The sequence below is a fragment of the Protomyctophum parallelum genome (genome assembly GCF_964188405.1).
Source record: "Protomyctophum parallelum genome assembly, chromosome: 13".
Taxonomy (NCBI): domain Eukaryota; kingdom Metazoa; phylum Chordata; class Actinopteri; order Myctophiformes; family Myctophidae; genus Protomyctophum; species Protomyctophum parallelum.
The window spans coordinates 7754568-7776202 of record NC_139708.1 but is presented as its reverse complement, the minus strand read 5'-3'; positions in this window follow the sequence as shown (position 1 = coordinate 7776202).

Genomic DNA, 21635 nt, shown 5'->3' with positions numbered 1-21635 from the left:
TTGGGGGCGAGCTATCCACGGCTTGGGGTGAGCCGTCTTCACTTTTCTAAATTCCGGGGCGAGTTGGCAAAGGGGCGAGATGACCTGTTGTCTGAGGACCTGAGTGTACGTGTAGGCTTATAGGGAGCCAGCATGTCATAGTAACACTTTATTGCTGATCTCAATCATAATATTTAGGCTAGATTACTCTTTCTCCATGCAATGCTGCACCACAGGTCAGGCTAGCCTTTTTAGAATGGTTTTATAGCTCAGTAAGCATGAGTGTATATCTTAGTCTGACACACACACACACACACACACACACACACACACACACACACACACACACACACACACACACACACACACACACACACACACACACACACACACACACACACACACACATTTTGAAAGTCCACAACAATGATTTGAAATGCAACTCCTTATAGCAACTGTAGCTTTGCAACACCTTGCAACTTCTACTAAATGCGTTGCATTTAGTCTGCAATGGTCTCTTAATAGCCCAAACTGCACCAATGCAATGAATAGTCTGAACTTCTTTTTTTTTGCCACAGTAGATTGACATTTGACAGGTAGATGGGGGGGGGGGGGGGGACACACGCAGCAAAACACTCCTTGGGCTAAAAACGGCCATAGCTGTCATGACAAATGTGATGACGAGGTCAGCACATTTGGGCAAGTGCAGGCTATGGCTGTTTTTAACACAAGGAGTGTATTTTGTGCAAAACTAATGGATTCATTTTGGCCTTATACTGGATGTTATGGTGTGATGACCCTCTCTTACCCTGCCTAACATGGCCGCTGCTAGGGCTGATTGGCAGGGTGGAGTTGGATCGTCAGTGAGATCGGACCACACCTGAGTCTGGTTTCTTGTGAGAGTCACAAGAAACCCCTATAAAAGAAATTGCTCAATACCGACAGCCGGGCAAGTGGATTCATGAATGTATGTATATAGACAATATTTTAGGCCAATAAAAAATACTATATATACCAAATTTCCCACCCGTCCACCTTTTCATAGATGTTGTATAGCTAGCCAGCTACATATTCAACAGCACTATCATCAGTGTTGTGTAAATGAATGGTTTTTTGTTTGTCCTATATCTATATATGTCTGATTCACATGCATTTAGACATTTAACCTTGAACCCTTGTAAACTTGACCCATGGCTCTGTGTGTTCCCCCTCTACACCAAACCTCTCCACTCAAAATAGCACTTATAACAGATCTACAAGCTCACAAGACCCCCCCCCCCCCCCCTCTCCCTATACGGTTCAAGTGGTTATTAAAATATTATAAGGCCTATAATAAAAATGGTCTGAGGAATTTAATCTAACATTTTCTTCTGACTTCTTTTCAGATCCTGAATCTTTACTCCAACACCTTAACCAATAATGGCAGGCCACAGAAATTGTCTATTGGATATTTTTGAGGATATGGATAATTCCGAATTTGGGAAATTCCAATGGCAACTGCGCATCGAGGGCAGCGTTAAAAAATGCAATCTGGAAGATGCCGACAGGATGAAAACAATAGATGCAATGGTGGGAACATATGATGATCAAGTTCTGGAGGTCACCAGAAGGCTTCTGGAGAAGATCAAAAGATATGATCTAATCAAGAAAATCCCAGGGTCAGGTTCAGGATACAACGGTAATGAAATAAAATAATAGGGTTTTGTCATGTCATGTCATGTCATGTCATGTCATTCCCCTCAGCTGTGGGGTCAGAATCCAAAGTTAGTTACTGAGAAGAAACAAAATAATGAGATAAAGATCAAACATTTGCTTAGTCATATGCTTATAGCATGTTTCAATCTTTCAAGTGTATTTTTTATTTCGTATCTATTGCGATTTCAACACTAATACCGAGTCCGACATACATGTATCATCATCATACCCGGAAGTCATGCAGGAACGCCTACTGAGTGCATGGCCTAAAACTACTTTCAGTTTCTGGCTTTGACAGCGCATACATCCAAACAGAAAAGTCATATCTGATTGCATGAAATGACGTTATACGACGTTAAACTCACCTTGCCACTCACTTTATGCATGCTCAATTGAGCACATATAGATTGTACTTATTAGTGCTCAAGGAGTGTTTTTTGAGCAAAACTAATGCTTGGAATGGATTAAAAATGATGAAAACCCCCTAGTTTGACACATCACATGCTCCTTAAAGCATAATGAAATGTTGTGTGGGATACACCAATGTGTTAGTAGACACCATTACAAACACATTGGTGAAGACAATTCTTGGTAAGAAATTATTCCCAGATTTTATAAATATCCCCTGACTATCATTGATTTAGAAGGAAGTATAAGGATGCATGGCATTTGCAAGATATGCACCCCTATATGCAATATAATATGAGGCGTAATTCTGTGTGGTTGCACAGACAATTTTAAGCTTTGAATCCTGCATAAGTACAGTATGATGTTGTTGTAAAAAAAAAAAAAAAATCCTCCATCTTGTTTTAAAGGTGCTGCTGCAACTCCTCAAAACTCCCAGGATGTGGATGTGGACGGAGCAGAGGAGAAGTTGACTTCTGTGAGGGATGAGTTCGTTAAAAGAGTCTCTGAGCCGTTCCTGAAATCTCTAGAGGACAAGCTTCACGTTCAGAAGTTTATCCTTGATGAAGAAATGGAGGCTGTCGCAGAGCTCAATGGCAGGGCAAAAGCACAGAAATGTATCGACATTGTGCGGGCAAAGGGCGATGAGTCCAGTTCAGTAATGATTTTGATTTTGATTGATTGAAATATTTATTAACAGTTTGTAGAATTTACAGTACATTTTAAGCACAAACTCAATACAAAGACTGTCAACTGTGAGTGGACGACCCAATTAAGCATTACACTTGTTTACAACAGGGTCCACATTGTTCAATTCATCAAAACATTTAAAGACATACAGACATTTAGAGACATACAAATAGACATTTCTATGTAGCTAAAGTACAGAACAGGAATTCATCATTGGCATGGTTTGTAAGCTGGACCCTACCCTTAGTAAACTGCTAGGTTGGTAGTCAGGGCTCCCATGTGAGAACAATAGAGCACCGAAGTCCTGACGTCACTCGCTCGTCCCCCCTCGATTCCCCTGGTTCACGGAAGTAATTTCTCTATGGAGAATTTCACTAAGTAAGAGACCACACCTTCGCTCAAGATTAACAGTTTATTGAAACGGAATGAGATGAATGCGGAATGGAGTGAGGAACCCAAGGTAGGGCGAGACTCAGGGTGGGGGCGTAGTCTCTGGAGCTGACGGTCATCTTTGCTCTAATACTCGGAATGCGGTTGGTCGTCTCTGGATTCTTAGAGAATCGAGGCGGATGGAGGAGGTTGGGGTGGAGGAGGATGGCGATTTTGAAGAATAGTGAAAATAGCCGATCTACAAGTGCAGTACTCACAACCCATGTGTGAGAGGGAGGGTGACTGATTTAAGCAGTCACACCTGGCCTGAGTCAAACTAGAACTGGACTCAGAGCTGGGTGTGGCTGCGCACCTGTTGCTCATGGACTTGATCAAGGCACAACAGGTATCAGTCACCTCCACAAACACTCAGAAGATAACCTCTGTCCGGACAGTGGTTATCTTCTGAGTGTTTGTGGTATAGCTTGCAGCAGAAAACACAGATCAATCATATGCCTGCCTAAACAGGTGGGTTTTGAGGTGGGTTTGAAATGAGGTGATTGAGTCCATGTTTCTTATATCAGGGGGGAGGGAGTTCCATATCCATGGATGATTTGGATGATTTTTTTTTTCTTTTTCAGTTCTCTCCCTATGGGGATTACAATGCAAATAAAAAGTACATGAACCCACGGATCTGAGCCTTCTACCGATATGACATCAGACTTTGGTGCTCTATATGGGAACTAGTACTACTATTATATATAGCCTACATTCCTTACAACATAACAAGCAAACAAACAAGTAATCAGGACCTTAAATCAAAAGCAGCACTCCAAATAAATGATGCAGCAAGACTGGCTCAGTAATCAGGACCATTATTTTTATTTTTGAAATTTCACTAGAGGATAAATCCATTGAGTTGCAGCAAATCATTTTCAAGGGGGTCCTCAGAATTAGAATTAGAATAGTGATTAGACATAAAGTCTTAGTCACTGGCCAGTAATTTGTTGTCAATAAAACTGTGTTATGCATTTCGTTGTTTTGCGATTTTTAAGGTAAAAAGGAAAAAAGTTTTGCATTGCAGAGATGGCTGAATTAAACTTTTAGACACAATATTTTATCACCATGGCAATGCATGGCAATATTTTGTGTCTGTATTTCTGTCGACATTTCTCAAAATCTGAAAGGCCAATTTACACCAAATTTGATCCAGGAGTGTATGATGTGCTCCGACTAAGACCCCATGAAAAGATTTCCGTGATCTGACTATAGGTGGCGCTATAGCAACCAGTTCAAGAAGCAAAATCATGACTATTCACAAACTACTTGTCCAATTTCAATGACTTGCTGGGTTCTTGCACCAAGGGCTTCTGCACAAACCCTGCAAATTTGAACACAATCCACCAATAGGTGGCGCTACAACAACAGATTCAATATGCAAATCCACAAGTTGCAAAATCTACCTGACCAATTTTCCACAAACTTTAAATAATCAGTAACTGACAATGTTTTATTTCAAATCAAACAGTTTATTTGACTTCTTCCTTTGACAAAACGCAACATCATGCATCCATGATAATTAGAAAATAATAATTAGGGGTGCAGGGTTATGACAGATATCCGATCTCCGATTATTTGCAGGGTCAGATCTGCCGATTCCGATATTATATGGAAACGAGCCTATAGGCCCTAGGGGTTTGGCCCAAAGCCTGTTAACGGGTTCATTTGGTTCCATTTGTACACTCTCAGAGTTAAGTTGACAGTGGTTGTACAACATAAATTGGGGTACCAGAGAGAGAGAGGCCATTCAATCACAAGTTTCAAGTGCTCTGCACCCTCGTAACTCAATGTCCAAGACATGGCTCTGCACTGTTGGCATTATTTGTTTGGAAACAAAGTTGACTGACTTCATTTCAGCTCCATCATAGTTTTCTGGAACAGCATATTTTCAGATGAGGGTCCTTGACATGAAAATGTTTGAGAACCACTGACATAGAAACATGAGTTTTTTCAGAACACTGTCAGGATTTAGAAGGCATTTGTAGAATTGTCCTCGGGTCTAATCCTTTTTTCTTTGTTTATTTTTAAAAGAAAATTATGCCTGGATGCCTGGTGCCCTTGTCTGGAACCCTTGTCTGGAACCCTCCTCAGAACGGCGGTGGGGGAGAGGTACAGATTTGTCTCCCTGCCTCCCCGGCCTGTGGCCCCGGCAGACATGGTTACCGTGTGGGGGTCCCTAGTCTAATGTGCACTGTACTGTACTGTACTGTACTGTACTGTACTGTACTGTACTGTACTGTACTGTACTGTACTGTACTGTACTGTACTGTACTGTACTGTACTGTACTGTACTGTACTGTACTGTAGAGTGACACCACTCAAAAAACAGTTTTCGTGGGAATTTGAGTTCTTCGGTCATTCAACTTTAGTTTTGATCAACCAAGGTTCATGTTTTAGGTTATCAGAGAAAGTAAAAGATGAATGTTATTTATTTTTTTTCAAAAAAAAAACTGCTAAAATCCCTAAAACGAAAGAAAGCTGCAAATGCAAATTAGTTTCTCTAATAACAACCTAAAACATGAACCTTGGTTGAAAAAAAACTAAAGTTGTTCTTTACATTTTGAGGTATTTGCACTTTTGCAGTTTTCCCCCAATATTTTTTACTTCTACAACTACATCTCAGATCCAAATATTATCCTTTTACCTCCACTACATTTATTTGAAAACATTTGTTACTAGTTACTTTGCAGCTTTTTTTAAATATTTATTACAAAACATGCATTAACCACTTCAGTCCTGTATACATGTATACAAAAGTAGCCGATCTTCAAGCTCACATTTGAAAACTTAATGGGACATTCTGTAGAATTATTATACTTTCTACTTTTGGTACTTTATGTACATCTTTAAAACCAAATATTTTGTACTTTTGCTTAAGTACATTTACAATTCTGGACTATTTTTTTCAACCAATGTTCATGTTTTTTAGGTTATTAGAGAAAGTAAAAGATGAGCATACATTTTCTGCTTTCTTTCGTTTCCTTTTTGCGATTTTACCTATTTTTGACATTGGCGGGGGCCATTCGAACATGGGGCTAAATATTTTATAGCGATTATTTTTTCCTACGCTATAGTGAAGTCCTACTAGACCCCATAAAATTACATCTGGCCACAAGACGTTTACGCCGTGGACAAAGCCAACTCGTCATGATTTCTGACCACTTGAGTTGGCTCTGTCTGCGGCCTAAACATCTTTAAATAAATACTTTTTGAAAAGTCTATGAGGAAAATGAACGTTCTTCTTTTCCGGGTCTCTCGTCGTCATGAAAACGCTCTATAAGGGTTCATTTGGTTACCAACTATCCATCATTTAGCTGGGGACCACCTAGCTAAAGATCATGGCCAGTGGTGGAAAAAGTATCAATACTGCAATATAGATGTACTTTGTTACAAGTAACAATCCGGAATTCAAAATGTGCATAAAAGTACATAAATGCTGTATGTCTCATTTAAAGTTTTGAAATGTATAATATAAAGATATTTTTTTCATTATAACACAGATATGCTAAGCTATTCATGTCAACATGCTCTCTGAGTCTCAATAATAAGTATAGGCCTAACTGCTGTTTATTGTAGCAGAAGAGGCAATTCATTGAACACAGTTTGGCACGATTTTAACATCCCAGATCGATTGAAATATGAATCTACTGTGCTGACTGCTACAGCAGGTCCATATATAGTTCTAATGCCCATTAGAGCTATGGACCACCGCCCCCCCCTTTCCCCTCACTGTATATGTATCTTTTCCCTTTTTGCTTCCTATATGATGAATTCCTGTTCTGTTCTTTAAACTACATAGAAGTGTCTATTTGTATGTCTCTAAATGTTTTGATGAATTGAACAATGTGGACCCTGTTGTAAACAAGTGTAATGCTTAATTGGGTCGTCCACTCACAGTTAACAGTCTTTGTATTGAGTTTGTGCTTGAAATGTACTGTAATTTACAAACTGTTAATAAATATTTCAATCAATCAAACCAGAGCTAGACTACACCATGATATATTATTAGGAGTACAATAACTTTGCATTGTGAATAAAAAGGTAGCCACAGTGGGGTTGCAGTGTAATGCTGAAGGTTTAATCACAGGGCTGTCTGCTTTATGTATTATGATTAAACGTGCATTCTGGTATTGTGAATCAATGATTGAGAAAAACATCAGAGGGGTTTGAACCCGTGAAGTTATATAAAATTGTATTCAAAGTCGGGTCTCTCGACCGCTAGACCACTGAGGACGCTACAAGGAAGGGGACTAATATCTATATTGACTATTTAAGCTGTGACGTAACCCGCTTCCGGGTCTTACTCAAGCCGGAAGCTCCACGTCATACATTTTCTTTGTCGTGGACACTTTACAGTTACATTAATAATAATTATACTCGAGTTGGAAGCATTAAGACCCATTTTAACCCTCAATGGCTTCCTTTCTGAAAAATAACATTATTGTAAAAAATAAAAAGATTCAAGCGGACGGGACCCGGATGTAACGTAGAAGGACTACAAGAAATGACTACAAGAAAATCGCGGCAAAAGACTCGCGGGCGTGGCCTCACGTCACACCCGGAAGGAAGTGACGGCCCCCTCAAATACGGAAGAGACGCGTGGAGGGGGTTTTGCTCAGTGTTGTTTTGATTCTTCCACGTCACCATGTCGGTCGTCGTCGTGTCCGCCGCACCAGGTACGTTCAATGTTATTTAATACTTAACGTTGTTGCTGTTCAAACATCTGTGATCACTTTATATGTTAACTTCTTGTGATGTTTATATATTATGTTCGTGCCACTCGGTAAAACCGTGATCCAGTAGCCTAATGGTTACTCTCGGCGCTTAGTCGACAACAGGGCCCGGGTTCGAGTCCCCGTCGAGGACTGAGAGTTAGCTTCATTCTTACCAAACTAGCACAATTGTTTTAGCTTTTCTCGTCGAGGTCCATTATTCATTCAGTATTTGAGCTTAAAAATGGTGGTCCCGTGGCTCAGATACCGAATGAATAAAGGACCTCGACTTGATGCAAACAAACAGTGTTGTGTTGGTTAAGAAGAAAAGAAACTCGGTCATCGACTGGGGCCCGGATGTTCACATGCCAAAGACTCTAACCATTCGGCTACTGGATCATGGTTTTATAAAGTAGTAGGAACATATATTATGAACACAACACAGTAGGAACAGCATTCTGGGATGCACGCTAGTTCGTTAGCTAGCTAGCTGGCGTGCTGCCGTCGTGAACGTGCACAATGATAGTCAACGGACCAGCGCGTTCATGTGTTTGGGGCCAGGCTGCAATACCTTCATTCGGCCACTATGTCCATTTCGCCTCAGGGTTTCCTCTGGGTGCCTTCTCTATTCATAATATACTCTATGCTCACAATGGTGGTCAGTGGCTCAAATGGGTCTGAGAGGCTAAATGGCCTCAAATGGTGGTCCGTGGCTGAATAAATAAATAATCGACTAGAGGTGAACAGAGTAGTGTTTAGATGGTTCTGTTATGACTGCATGTTGTAGTATTTAGATGGTTCTGTTATGACTTCCCCTCTGCATGTTGTAGTGTTTAGATGGTTCTGTTATGACTTCTCCTCTGCATGCTGTAGTGTTTAGATGGTTCTGTTATGACTGCATGTCGTAGTATTTAGATGGTTCTGTTATGACTTCCCCTCTGCATGTTGTAGTGTTTAGATGGTTCTGTTATGACTTCTCCTCTGCATGCTGTAGTATTTAGATGGTTCTGTTATGACTTCTCCTCTGCATGCTGTAGTGTTTAGATGGTTCTGTTATGACTTCTCCTCTGCATGCTGTAGTGTTTAGATGGTTCTGTTAGGACTTCTCCTCTGCATGTTGTAGTGTTTAGATGGTTCTGTTATGACTTCTCCTCTTCATGCTGTAGTGTTTAGATGGTTCTGTTATGACTTCTCCTCTGCATGTTGTAGTGTTTAGATGGTTCTGTTAGGACTTCCCCTCTGCATGTTGTAGTGTTTAGATGGTTCTGTTATGACTTCTCCTCTGCATGCTGTAGTATTTAGATGGTTCTGTCATGACTTCTCCTCTGCATGCTGTAGTGTTTAGATGGTTCTGTTATGACTTCTCCTCTGCATGCTGTAGTGTTTAGATGGTTCTGCTATGACTTCTCCTCTGCATGTTGTAGTGTTTAGATGGTTCTGTTATGACTTCTCCTCTGCATGCTGTAGTGTTTAGATGGTTCTGTTATGACTTCTCCTCTGCATGTTGTAGTGTTTAGATGGTTCTGTTATGACTTCTCCTCTTCATGCTGTAGTGTTTAGATGGTTCTGTTATGACTTCTCCTCTGCATGTTGTAGTGTTTAGATGGTTCTGTTATGACTTCTCCTCTGCATGCTGTAGTGTTTAGATGGTTCTGTTATGACTTCTCCTCTGCATGCTGTAGTGTTTAGATGGTTCTGCTATGACTTCTCCTCTGCATGTTGTAGTGTTTAGATGGTTCTGTTATGACTTCTCCTCTGCATGCTGTAGTGTTTAGATGGTTCTGTTATGACTTCTCCTCTGCATGTTGTAGTGTTTAGATGGTTCTGTTATGACTTCTCCTCTGCATGTTGTAGTGTTTAGATGGTTCTGTTATGACTTCTCCTCTGCATGTTGTAGTGTTTAGATGGTTCTGTTATGACTTCTCCTCTGCATGTTGTAGTGTTTAGATGGTTCTGTTATGACTTCTCCTCTGCATGTTGTAGTGTTTAGATGGTTCTGTTATGACTTCTCCTCTGCATGTTGTAGTGTTTAGAATGGGGGTGGGCAACTTTGACGATAGAGACTATATTTCCACTATATTTCCACTCTCACTCCAGAGGGCCACGTTGCATATTACTGTTGTAGCAAAAATAGCCGATGTACAAGCTCAAAACGCGTCGCAGTGCAACGCGTTTGGGGCTTATTGATCAGCTATTTTTTTCCCCCAAGACGGTGGATTGTGGCCCATGCCTTCCTGCTGTTATTTGTCATGTTGGTGTTCTCTATATCTTTTCGTCCTGGGCATGACGTTAAACTGTTCCGTTCGAGAGGACCGGCGACCCTCGAATGTAAACAGCCACGAAAGGAAACTATGTGTGTGTGAGGTGTTCTCTATCATTTCATTCCAGTACTACTACTTTGGGTAGTGGCTGGTCGTTTGTGTAGATATTGAAAAGGAGGGGGCGAGCAGGCTACCTTGTGGGAGGCCGTTCTTTTGGGCTTTCCATTTACTCCTCTGGTCATTTAACTGGACATAGAAGCGCCTGTTGTTGAGGAGGCTTTTCCTGACCATTGTGCGGTGTTGGACAGTGTCGTAGGCAGCAGAGAGATCTCTGAATGCTGCTCCAGTTATTTGTTTCCCCTCAAACCCATCCTCAATGTGTTGGGTGAGGTTGAGCTCTGTCCAGCACAGGAGCGGCTGGGACGGAAACCAGCTTGGTCTTTAGTCAGCTTGGTATCTATGAGTGGCAACGAGGCGTTGGAGTAGCAGCTTCTCATATAGCCTTGTAGGTGATGCAGAGGGAAATGGGTCGGTAGCTCTTTGTGGATAATGGGTCTTTGCCAGGTTTAAGGATTGCAACCACTTTGGCCTTTTCCCAGACAGAAGGGATGGTTTTCTGTGCTATGCATGTGTTCAGCATCCCCACAAGCCAGGTCTTTGCGTTGGGTCCCAGGTGCTGTAACATTTCTGCCAGTAGGTCATCAATCCCTGCTGCTTTTCCGGGTTTCAACTTTCCCATTGCAGTTTCAAGTTCTTCTAGGTCGAAGGGTTTGGTTTGAGGGCTGGCTGATTGTGGTTGGTCTGATACCACTGTGCGATGGTATTCTCCTGTGGGTCGGTGGCGGTCTTGGTCACAACTGGTGGCCAACAGTTGTAACCAACACCGCCACCGACTCACATAGAATACCATCGCACAGTGGTATCAGACCAACCACAATCAGCCAGCCCTCAAACCAAACCCTTCGACTTAGAAGAACGTGAAACTGCAATGGGGAAGTTGAAACCCGGAAAAGCAGCAGGGATTGATGGCATACTGGCAGAAATGATACAGCACCTGGGACCTAACGCAAGGACCTGGCTTGTGGGGATGCTGAACACATGCATAGCACAGAAAACCATCCCTTCTGTTTGGAAAAAGGCCGAAGTGGTTGCAATCCCTAAACCTGGCAAAGACCCATTATCCCCGAAGAGCTACCGACCCATTTCCCTCCTGCATCACCTACAAGCTTTATGAGAGGCACTACAATTTCTGAACAGACTATATTTACATCAATATGTCTGGGTCCCCACCTACTCACTCAGGGTTGACGTGTCACACCTGCAGTGATGGGAGGGGCACCAAAATGTGGTGTTTTGATTGGTTGATGGGGGCACTCCCTTAGTATAAAAGTGTATGTTTTGTGTACGCATGACCTGATGAAGATCAAATAGATCGAAACGTTGTCAGTATTTCAATATAGAACGTTTTTTTTATACCTGTGATGTGCGGGCTCCATCCAATACCTACACCAGTTGTGATGCAACAGAGTTTGCTGTGACCGTTGTGAATTATGGGTGGTGTGGTCTTTGCCAAGACGGTGGAATTTGTGGCTCATGCCTTCCTGCTGTTATTTGTCATGTTGGTGTTCTCTATATCTTTTCGTCCTGGGCATGACGTTAAACTGTTCCGTTCGAGAGTACCAGCGACCCTCGAATGTAAACAGCCACGAAAGGAAATTATGTGTGTGTGAGGTGTTCTCTATGGGTTGGGTTTCAGGTGGTTGTATTGTAGTAGCTTGACATTTCTTGGAGGGCACTTTCAAGGACAGACTCAATCTTCTGGAAGTCTGCTTGTTGGGTCGTAATGCAGAGGTTGTCGGCGTAGATGAAATGCTGGCATTAGGCATTGGGTAGTGGCTGGTCGTTTGTGTAGATATTGAAAAGGAGGGGGGCGAGCACGCTACCTTGTGGGAGGCCGTTCTTTTGGGCTTTCCATTTACTCCTCTGGTCATTTAACTGGACATAGAAGCGCCTGTTGTTGAGGAGGCTTTTCCTGACCATTGTGCGGTGTTGGACAGTGTCGTAGGCAGCAGAGAGATCTCTGAATGCTGCTCCAGTTATTTGTTTCCCCTCAAACCCATCCTCAATGTGTTGGGTGAGGTTGAGCTCTGTCCAGCACAGGAGCGGCTGGGACGGAAACCAGCTTGGTCTTTAGTCAGCTTGGTATCTATGAGTGGCAACGAGGCGTTGGAGTAGCAGCTTCTCATATAGCCTTGTAGGTGATGCAGAGGGAAATGGGTCGGTAGCTCTTTGTGGATAATGGGTCTTTGCCAGGTTTAAGGATTGCAACCACTTTGGCCTTTTCCCAGACAGAAGGGATGGTTTTCTGTGCTATGCATGTGTTCAGCATCCCCACAAGCCAGGTCTTTGCGTTGGGTCCCAGGTGCTGTAACATTTCTGCCAGTAGGTCATCAATCCCTGCTGCTTTTCCGGGTTTCAACTTTCCCATTGCAGTTTCAAGTTCTTCTAGGTCGAAGGGTTTGGTTTGAGGGCTGGCTGATTGTGGTTGGTCTGATACCACTGTGCGATGGTATTCTCCTGTGGGTCGGTGGCGGTCTTGGTCACAACTGGTGGCCAACAGTTGTAACCAACACCGCCACCGACTCACATAGAATACCATCGCACAGTGGTATCAGACCAACCACAATCAGCCAGCCCTCAAACCAAACCCTTCGACTTAGAAGAACGTGAAACTGCAATGGGAAAGTTAAAACCCGGAAAAGCAGCAGGGATTGATGGCATACTGGCAGAAATGATACAGCACCTGGGACCTAACGCAAGGACCTGGCTTGTGGGGATGCTGAACACATGCATAGCACAGAAAACCATCCCTTCTGTTTGGAAAAAGGCCGAAGTGGTTGCAATCCCTAAACCTGGCAAAGACCCATTATCCCCGAAGAGCTACTGACCCATTTCCCCCCTGCATCACCTACAAGCTCTATGAGAGGCACTACAATTTCTGAACAGACTATATTTACATCAATATGTCTGGGTCCCCACCTACTCACTCAGGGTTGACGTGTCACACCTGCAGTGATGGGAGGGGCACCAAAATGTGGTGTTTTGATTGGTTGATGGGGGCACTCCCTTAGTATAAAAGTGTATGTTTTGTGTACACATGACCTGATGAAGATCAAATAGATCGAAACGTTGTCAGTATTTCAATACAGAACGTTTTTTTTATACCTGTGATGTGTGGGCTCCATCCAATACCTACACCAGTTGTGATGCAACAGAGTTTGCTGTGACCGTTGTGAATTATGGGTGGTGTGGTCTTTGCCAAGACGGTGGATTGTGGCTCATGCCTTCCTGCTGTTATTTGTCATGTTGGTGTTCTCTATATCTTTTCGTCCTGGGCATGACGTTAAACTGTTCCGTTCGAGAGGACCGGCGACCCTCGAATCTAAACAGGAGTAGCAGCCTCTCTTGTAGGTGATGCAGAGGAGGGAAATGGGTCGGTAGCTATTTGAGGATGATGGGTCTTTGCCAGGTTTGGGGATTGCAACCACTTTGGCCTTTCTCCAGACAGAAGGGATGGTTTTCTGTGCCATGCATGTATTCAGCATCCCCACGAGCCAGGTCTTTGCGTTAGGTTCCAGGTGCTGTATAATTTCTGCCAGTATGTCATCAATCCCTGCTGCTTTTCCGGGTTTCAACCTTCCCATTGCAGTTTCGAGTTCTTCTAGGTCGAAGGGTTTGGTTTGAGGGCTGGCTGATTGTTGTTGGTCTGATACCACTGTGCGATGGTATTCTCCTGTGGGTCGGCGGCGGTGTTGGTTACGACTGTTGGCCACCAGTTGTGATGCAACAGAGTTCGCTGTGACCGTTGTGAATTATGGGTGGCTCCCTGAGGTCCTTGATCGCCATTGGGTCCAACAGTGGTCATTGAAGCGTGCGCACACATGCACCTACACACGCACAGGCGCACATGCGTATGCACACCTGGACCTTTAAATGAACAACAACACAAAAACTAAGGCACTGGTGTCGGACTTCTGGTTTACCGGAACGGGGTTCAACTCCCTGCAGTGCCCTGCTCAATGTGTTGTATTTCATTCATTGGTCCATGGTCTCAGAGGTCATTGAGCGGCGCGCTATAGTGCGCGATTCTTCATTGTTGAGGATTTAAAAAAAAAGGTGAAAATCAAGGAAAAGCAAAAGGCTATAGTCCATGGTCACGGACCGCATACTGGTCAAGGTCATTTATACTGGTGAAGATCATTTACTAGTCTTATGAAGGTCATTTATACTGGTCAAGGTCATTTACTAGTCTCATGAAGGTAATTTATAATGCCTTCCTGCTGTTATTTGTCATGTTGGTGTTCTCTATATCTTTTCGTCCTGGGCATGACGTTAAACTGTTCCGTTCGAGAGGACCGGCGACCCTCGAATGTAAACAGCCACGAAAGGAAACTATGTGTGTGTGAGGTGTTCTCTATAATTTAATTCCAGTACTACTACTTTGGGTAGTGGCTGGACGTTTGTGTAGATATTGAAAAGGAGGGGGCGAGCAGGCTACCTTGTGGTAGGCCGTTCTTTTGGGCTTTCCATTTACTCCTCTGGTCATTTAACTGGACATAGAAGCGCCTGTTGTTGAGGAGGCTTTTCCTGACCATTGTGCGGTGTTGGACAGTGTCGTAGGCAGCAGAGAGATCTCTGAATGCTGCTCCAGTTATTTGTTTTCCCTCAAAGCCATCCTCAATGTGTTGGGTGAGGTTGAGCTCTGTCCAGCACAGGAGCGGCCGGGACGGAAACCAGCTTGGTCTTTTGTCAGCTTGGTGTCTATGAGTGGCATGAGGCGTTGGAGTAGCAGCCTCTCATAGAGCTTGTAGGTGATGCAGAGGAGGGAAATGGGTCGGTAGCTCTTTGGGGATGATGGGTCTTTGCCAGGTTTGGGGATTGCAACCACTTTGGCCTTTCTCCAGACAGAAGGGATGGTTTTCTGTGCCATGCATGTCATGTATTCAGTATCCCCACGAGCCAGGTCTTTGCGTTAGGTCCCAGGTGCTGTATCATTTCTGCCAGTATGTCATCAATCCCTGCTGCTTTTCCGGGTTTCAACTTTCCCATTGCAGTTTCGAGTTCTTCTAGGTCGAAGGGTTTGGTTTGAGGGCTGGCTGATTGAGGTTGGTCTGATACCACTGTGCGATGGTATTCTCCTGTGGGTCGGTGGCGGTTTTTCGCGTCTCGGTTCCTCAGGTGGAAGCTGCATACTTGGGTTTGTGTGTGTCTTTCTTTTTCTGTCTTTCTTTCTTAGGACGGAGATCAAGGTAGACGCCGTTGGAAGGCTCAACACAAGCCGATGCCCCTAGAGATCCATTCCAAAGCTTCCCTCAGGGAGCCCAGCAAGCCAGCTAGCCAGCAAGCCTGCCCAGTCAGCGAACGCAGCCAGTCAGCTCCGCCAGTCAACCAGTGTAGAAAGTCAGGCTGCCAAGCCAGAGCACACCAGCCCTTGCAGTCAGCCATTGCAGCCATACCAGCCTTGCTCAGTCAGCTCAGCCAGGCCTCTCTCGAGGCCTGGCTCTCTGTCTGCCTGGCCCGGTCTGCCCCGCCCTGCCTTGCAGCAACAGAACCAGCCTTTCTGGCAAGCCAGCCAGCTCAGAATGCGAGCTGAGCAAGCCAGTGCAGCAACAAGCCCAGACTAGGTTACTGCAGCCTTACTGTGCAGCCACAGCCACTCAGCGGAGATCAGCAGGAGCTGGCCAGGCTCCAACCCTTGCAGCGCAGCCTTAGGCCGGATAGTCCCCCTGCCTGCACTTTGTTGCCTTCCTGGCCTGTCTGCCTGCCTAGGCGCCTCGGTCTTCCTGTCTGTCTGCCTTGGCCTGCCTGTCTGAAACTGGTTAAGACTAACTGCGTGCTTGCCAGCTGCGCTGGCTTGCTGAGCTCGTATTCTGAGCTGGCTGGCTTGCTAGCAAGGCTGGTTCTGTTGCTGCAAGGCAGGGCAGGGCAGACCGGGCCAGGCAGACAGAGAGCCAGGCCTCGAGAGAGGCCTGGCTGAGCTGACTGAGCAAGGCTGGTATGGCTGCAATGGCGGACTGCAAGGGCTGATATGCTCTGGCTTGTCAGCCTGACTTTCTACACTGGCTGACTGGCGGAGCTGGCTGGCTGCGTTGACTGACTGGGCGGGCTTGCTGGCTAGCTGGCTTGCTGGACTCCCTGAGGGAAGCTTTGGGATGGATCTCTAGGGGCATCGGCTTGTGTTGAGCCTTCCAACGGCGTCTACCTTGATCTTCATCCTAAGAAAGACAGACAGAAAAAGAAAGACACACACAAAGTCAACTATGCAGCTTCCACATGAGGAAGGCAGGCAGGAGGGCAGGCAGGCACGCAGGCAGGCACAAGCTGCCTGCGTGCTTGCTTCGCCCTCCAGTTGCTGCTCCAGTTATTTGTTTTCCCTCAAACCCATCCTCAATGTGTTGGGTGAGGTTGAGCTCTGTCCAGCACAGGACGGGACGGAAACCAGCTTGGTCTTTAGTCAGCTTGGTGTCTATGAGTGGTATGAGGCGTTGGAGTAGCAGCCTCTCTTGTAGGTGATGCAGAGGAGGGAAATGGGTCGGTAGCTCTTTGAGGATGATGGGTCTTTGCCAGGTTTGGGGATTGCAACCACTTTGGCCTTTCTCCAGACAGAAGGGATGGTTTTCTGTGCCATGCATGTGTTCAGCATCCCCACGAGCCAGGTCTTTGCGTTAGGTTCCAGGTGCTGTATCATTTCTGCCAGTATGTCATCAATCCCTGCTGCTTTTCCGGGTTTCAACTTTCCCATTGCAGTTTCGAGTTCTTCTAGGTCGAAGGGTTTGGTTTGAGAGCTGGCTGATTGTGGTTGGTCTGATACCACTGTGCGATTGTATTCTCCTTTGGGTCGGCGGCGGTGTTGGTTACGACTGTTGGCCACCAGTTGTGATGCAACAGAGTTCGCTGTGACCGTTGTGAATTATGGGTGGCTCCCTGAGGTCCTTGATCCCCATGGGGTCCAACAGTGGTGAAGCGTGCACACACACATGCACACATGCACCTACACACGCACAGGCGCACATGCGTATGCACACCTGGACCTTTAAATGAACAACAACACAAAAACTAAGGCACTGGTGTCGGACTTCTGGTTTACCGGAACGGGGTTCAACTCCCTGCAGTGCCCTGCTCAATGTGTTGTATTTCATTCATTGGTCCATGGTCTCAGGTCATTGAGCGGCGCGCTATTGTGCGCGATTCTTCATCATTGTTGAGGATTTTTTAAAGGTGAAAATCAAGGAAAAGCAAAAGGCTATAGTCCATGGTCACGGACCGCATACTGGTCAAGGTCATTTATACTGGGGAAGATCATTTACTAGTCTTATAAAGGTCATTTATACTGGTCAAGGTAATTTACTAGTCTCATGAAGGTAATTTATACTGGTCACAGTCATATACTGGTCACAGTCATATACTGGTCACGGTCATTTATACTGGTGAAGGTCATTTATACTGGTCAAGGTCATTTGTACTTGTCAAGGTCATTTATACTGGTCAAGGTCATTTACTAGCCTTATTGAAGGTCATTTATACTGCTCAAGGTCATTGATATTGGTCAAGGTCATTAAGTGGCACGCTATAGTGCGCGATTCTTCATCATTGTTGAGGATTTGAAAAAAGGTTAAATCGCAGAAAAGCGAAAGGCTAAAGTCCATGGTCACGGAGGGCATACTATAGTATGTTGTTTTTCTTTTTTTGGTGGTGTGCGGGCTCCATCCAATAACTACACCAGTTGTGATGCAATAGAGTTTGCTGTGACCGTTGTGAATTATGGGTGGTGTGGTCTTTGCCAAGACGGTGGATTGTGGCCCATGCCTTCCTGCTGTTATTTGTCATGTTGGTGTTCTCTATATCTTTTCGTCCTGGGCATGACGTTAAACTGTTCCGTTCGAGAGGACCGGCGACCCTCGAATGTAAACAGCCACGAAAGGAAACTATGTGTGTGTGAGGTGTTCTCTATCATTTCATTCCAGTACTACTACTTTGGGTAGTGGCTGGACGTTTGTGTAGATATTGAAAAGGAGGGGGCGAGCAGGCTACCTTGTGGTAGGCCGTTCTTTTGGGCTTTCCATTTACTCCTCTGGTCATTTAACTGGACATAGAAGCGCCTGTTGTTGAGGAGGCTTTTCCTGACCATTGTGCGGTGTTGGACAGTGTCGTAGGCAGCAGAGAGATCTCTGAATGCTGCTCCAGTTATTTGTTTTCCCTCAAAGCCATCCTCAATGTGTTGGGTGAGGTTGAGCTCTGTCCAGCACAGGAGCGGCCGGGACGGAAACCAGCTTGGTCTTTTGTCAGCTTGGTGTCTGAGTGGCATGAGGCGTTGGAGTAGCAGCCTCTCTTGTAGGTGATGCAGAGGAGGGAAATGGGTCGGTAGCTCTTTGGGGATGATGGGTCTTTGCCAGGTTTGGGGATTGCAACCACTTTGGCCTTTCTCCAGACAGAAGGGATGGTTTTCTGTGCCATGCATGTCATGTATTCAGTATCCCCACGAGCCAGGTCTTTGCGTTAGGTCCCAGGTGCTGTATCATTTCTGCCAGTATGTCATCAATCCCTGCTGCTTTTCCGGGTTTCAACTTTCCCATTGCAGTTTCGAGTTCTTCTAGGTCGAAGGGTTTGGTTTGAGGGCTGGCTGATTGAGGTTGGTCTGATACCACTGTGCGATGGTATTCTCCTGTGGGTCGGTGGCGGTTTTTCGCGTCTCGGTTCCTCAGGTGGAAGCTGCATACTTGGGTTTGTGTGTGTCTTTCTTTTTCTGTCTTTCTTTCTTAGGACGGAGATCAAGGTAGACGCCGTTGGAAGGCTCAACACAAGCCGATGCCCCTAGAGATTCATTCCAAAGCTTCCCTCAGGGAGCCCAGCAAGCCAGCTAGCCAGCAAGCCTGCCCAGTCAGCGAACGCAGCCAGTCAGCTCCGCCAGTCAACCAGTGTAGAAAGTCAGGCTGCCAAGCCAGAGCACATCAGCCCTTGCAGTCAGCCATTGCAGCCATACCAGCCTTGCTCAGTCAGCTCAGCCAGGCCTCTCTCGAGGCCTGGCTCTCTGTCTGCCTGGCCCGGTCTGCCCCGCCCTGCCTTGCAGCAACAGAACCAGCCTTTCTGGCAAGCCAGCCAGCTCAGAATGCGAGCTGAGCAAGCCAGTGCAGCAACAAGCCCAGACTAGGTTACTGCAGCCTTACTGTGCAGCCACAGCCACTCAGCGGAGATCAGCAGGAGCTGGCCAGGCTCCAACCCTTGCAGCGCAGCCTTAGGCCGGATAGTCCCCCTGCCTGCACTTTGTTGCCTTCCTGGCCTGTCTGCCTGCCTAGGCGCCTCGGTCTTCCTGTCTGTCTGCCTTGGCCTGCCTGTCTGAAACTGGTTAAGACTAACTGCGTGCTTGCCAGCTGTGCTGGCTTGCTGAGCTCGTATTCTGAGCTGGCTGGCTTGCTAGCAAGGCTGGTTCTGTTGCTGCAAGGCAGGGCAGGGCAGACCGGGCCAGGCAGACAGAGAGCCAGGCCTCGAGAGAGGCCTGGCTGAGCTGACTGAGCAAGGCTGGTATGGCTGCAATGGCGGACTGCAAGGGCTGATATGCTCTGGCTTGTCAGCCTGACTTTCTACACTGGCTGACTGGCGGAGCTGGCTGGCTGCGTTGGCTGACTGGGCGGGCTTGCTGGCTAGCTGGCTTGCTGGACTCCCTGAGGGAAGCTTTGGGATGGATCTCTAGGGGCATCGGCTTGTGTTGAGCCTTCCAACGGCGTCTACCTTGATCTTCATCCTAAGAAAGACAGACAGAAAAAGAAAGACACACACAAAGTCAACTATGCAGCTTCCACATGAGGAAGGCAGGCAGGAAGGCAGGCAGGCACGCAGGCAGGCACAAGCTGCCTGCGTGCTTGCTTCGCCCTCCAGTTGCTGCTCCAGTTATTTGTTTTCCCTCAAACCCATCCTCAATGTGTTGGGTGAGGTTGAGCTCTGTCCAGCACAGGACGGGACGGAAACCAGCTTGGTCTTTAGTCAGCTTGGTGTCTATGAGTGGTATGAGGCGTTGGAGTAGCAGCCTCTCTTGTAGGTGATGCAGAGGAGGGAAATGGGTCGGTAGCTCTTTGAGGATGATGGGTCTTTGCCAGGTTTGGGGATTGCAACCACTTTGGCCTTTCTCCAGACAGAAGGGATGGTTTTCTGTGCCATGCATGTGTTCAGCATCCCCACGAGCCAGGTCTTTGCGTTAGGTTCCAGGTGCTGTATCATTTCTGCCAGTATGTCATCAATCCCTGCTGCTTTTCCGGGTTTCAACTTTCCCATTGCAGTTTCGAGTTCTTCTAGGTCGAAGGGTTTGGTTTGAGAGCTGGCTGATTGTGGTTGGTCTGATACCACTGTGCGATTGTATTCTCCTTTGGGTCGGCGGCGGTGTTGGTTACGACTGTTGGCCACCAGTTGTGATGCAACAGAGTTCGCTGTGACCGTTGTGAATTATGGGTGGCTCCCTGAGGTCCTTGATCCCCATGGGGTCCAACAGTGGTGAAGCGTGCACACACACATGCACACATGCACCTACACACGCACAGGCGCACATGCGTATGCACACCTGGACCTTTAAATGAACAACAACACAAAAACTAAGGCACTGGTGTCGGACTTCTGGTTTACCGGAACGGGGTTCAACTCCCTGCAGTGCCCTGCTCAATGTGTTGTATTTCATTCATTGGTCCATGGTCTCAGGTCATTGAGCGGCGCGCTATTGTGCGCGATTCTTCATCATTGTTGAGGATTTATTAAAGGTGAAAATCAAGGAAAAGCAAAAGGCTATAGTCCATGGTCACGGACCGCATACTGGTCAAGGTCATTTATACTGGGGAAGATCATTTACTAGTCTTATAAAGGTCATTTATACTGGTCAAGGTAATTTACTAGTCTCATGAAGGTAATTTATACTGGTCACAGTCATATACTGGTCACAGTCATATACTGGTCACGGTCATTTATACTGGTGAAGGTCATTTATACTGGTCAAGGTCATTTGTACTTGTCAAGGTCATTTATACTGGTCAAGGTCATTTACTAGCCTTATTGAAGGTCATTTATACTGCTCAAGGTCATTGATATTGGTCAAGGTCATTAAGTGGCACGCTATAGTGCGCGATTCTTCATCATTGTTGAGGATTTGAAAAAAGGTTAAATCGCAGAAAAGCAAAAGGCTAAAGTCCATGGTCACGGAGGGCATACTATAGTATGTTGTTTTTCTTTTTTTGGTGGTGTGCGGGCTCCATCCAATAACTACACCAGTTGTGATGCAATAGAGTTTGCTGTGACCGTTGTGAATTATGGGTGGTGTGGTCTTTGCCAAGACGGTGGATTGTGGCCCATGCCTTCCTGCTGTTATTTGTCATGTTGGTGTTCTCTATATCTTTTCGTCCTGGGCATGACGTTAAACTGTTCCGTT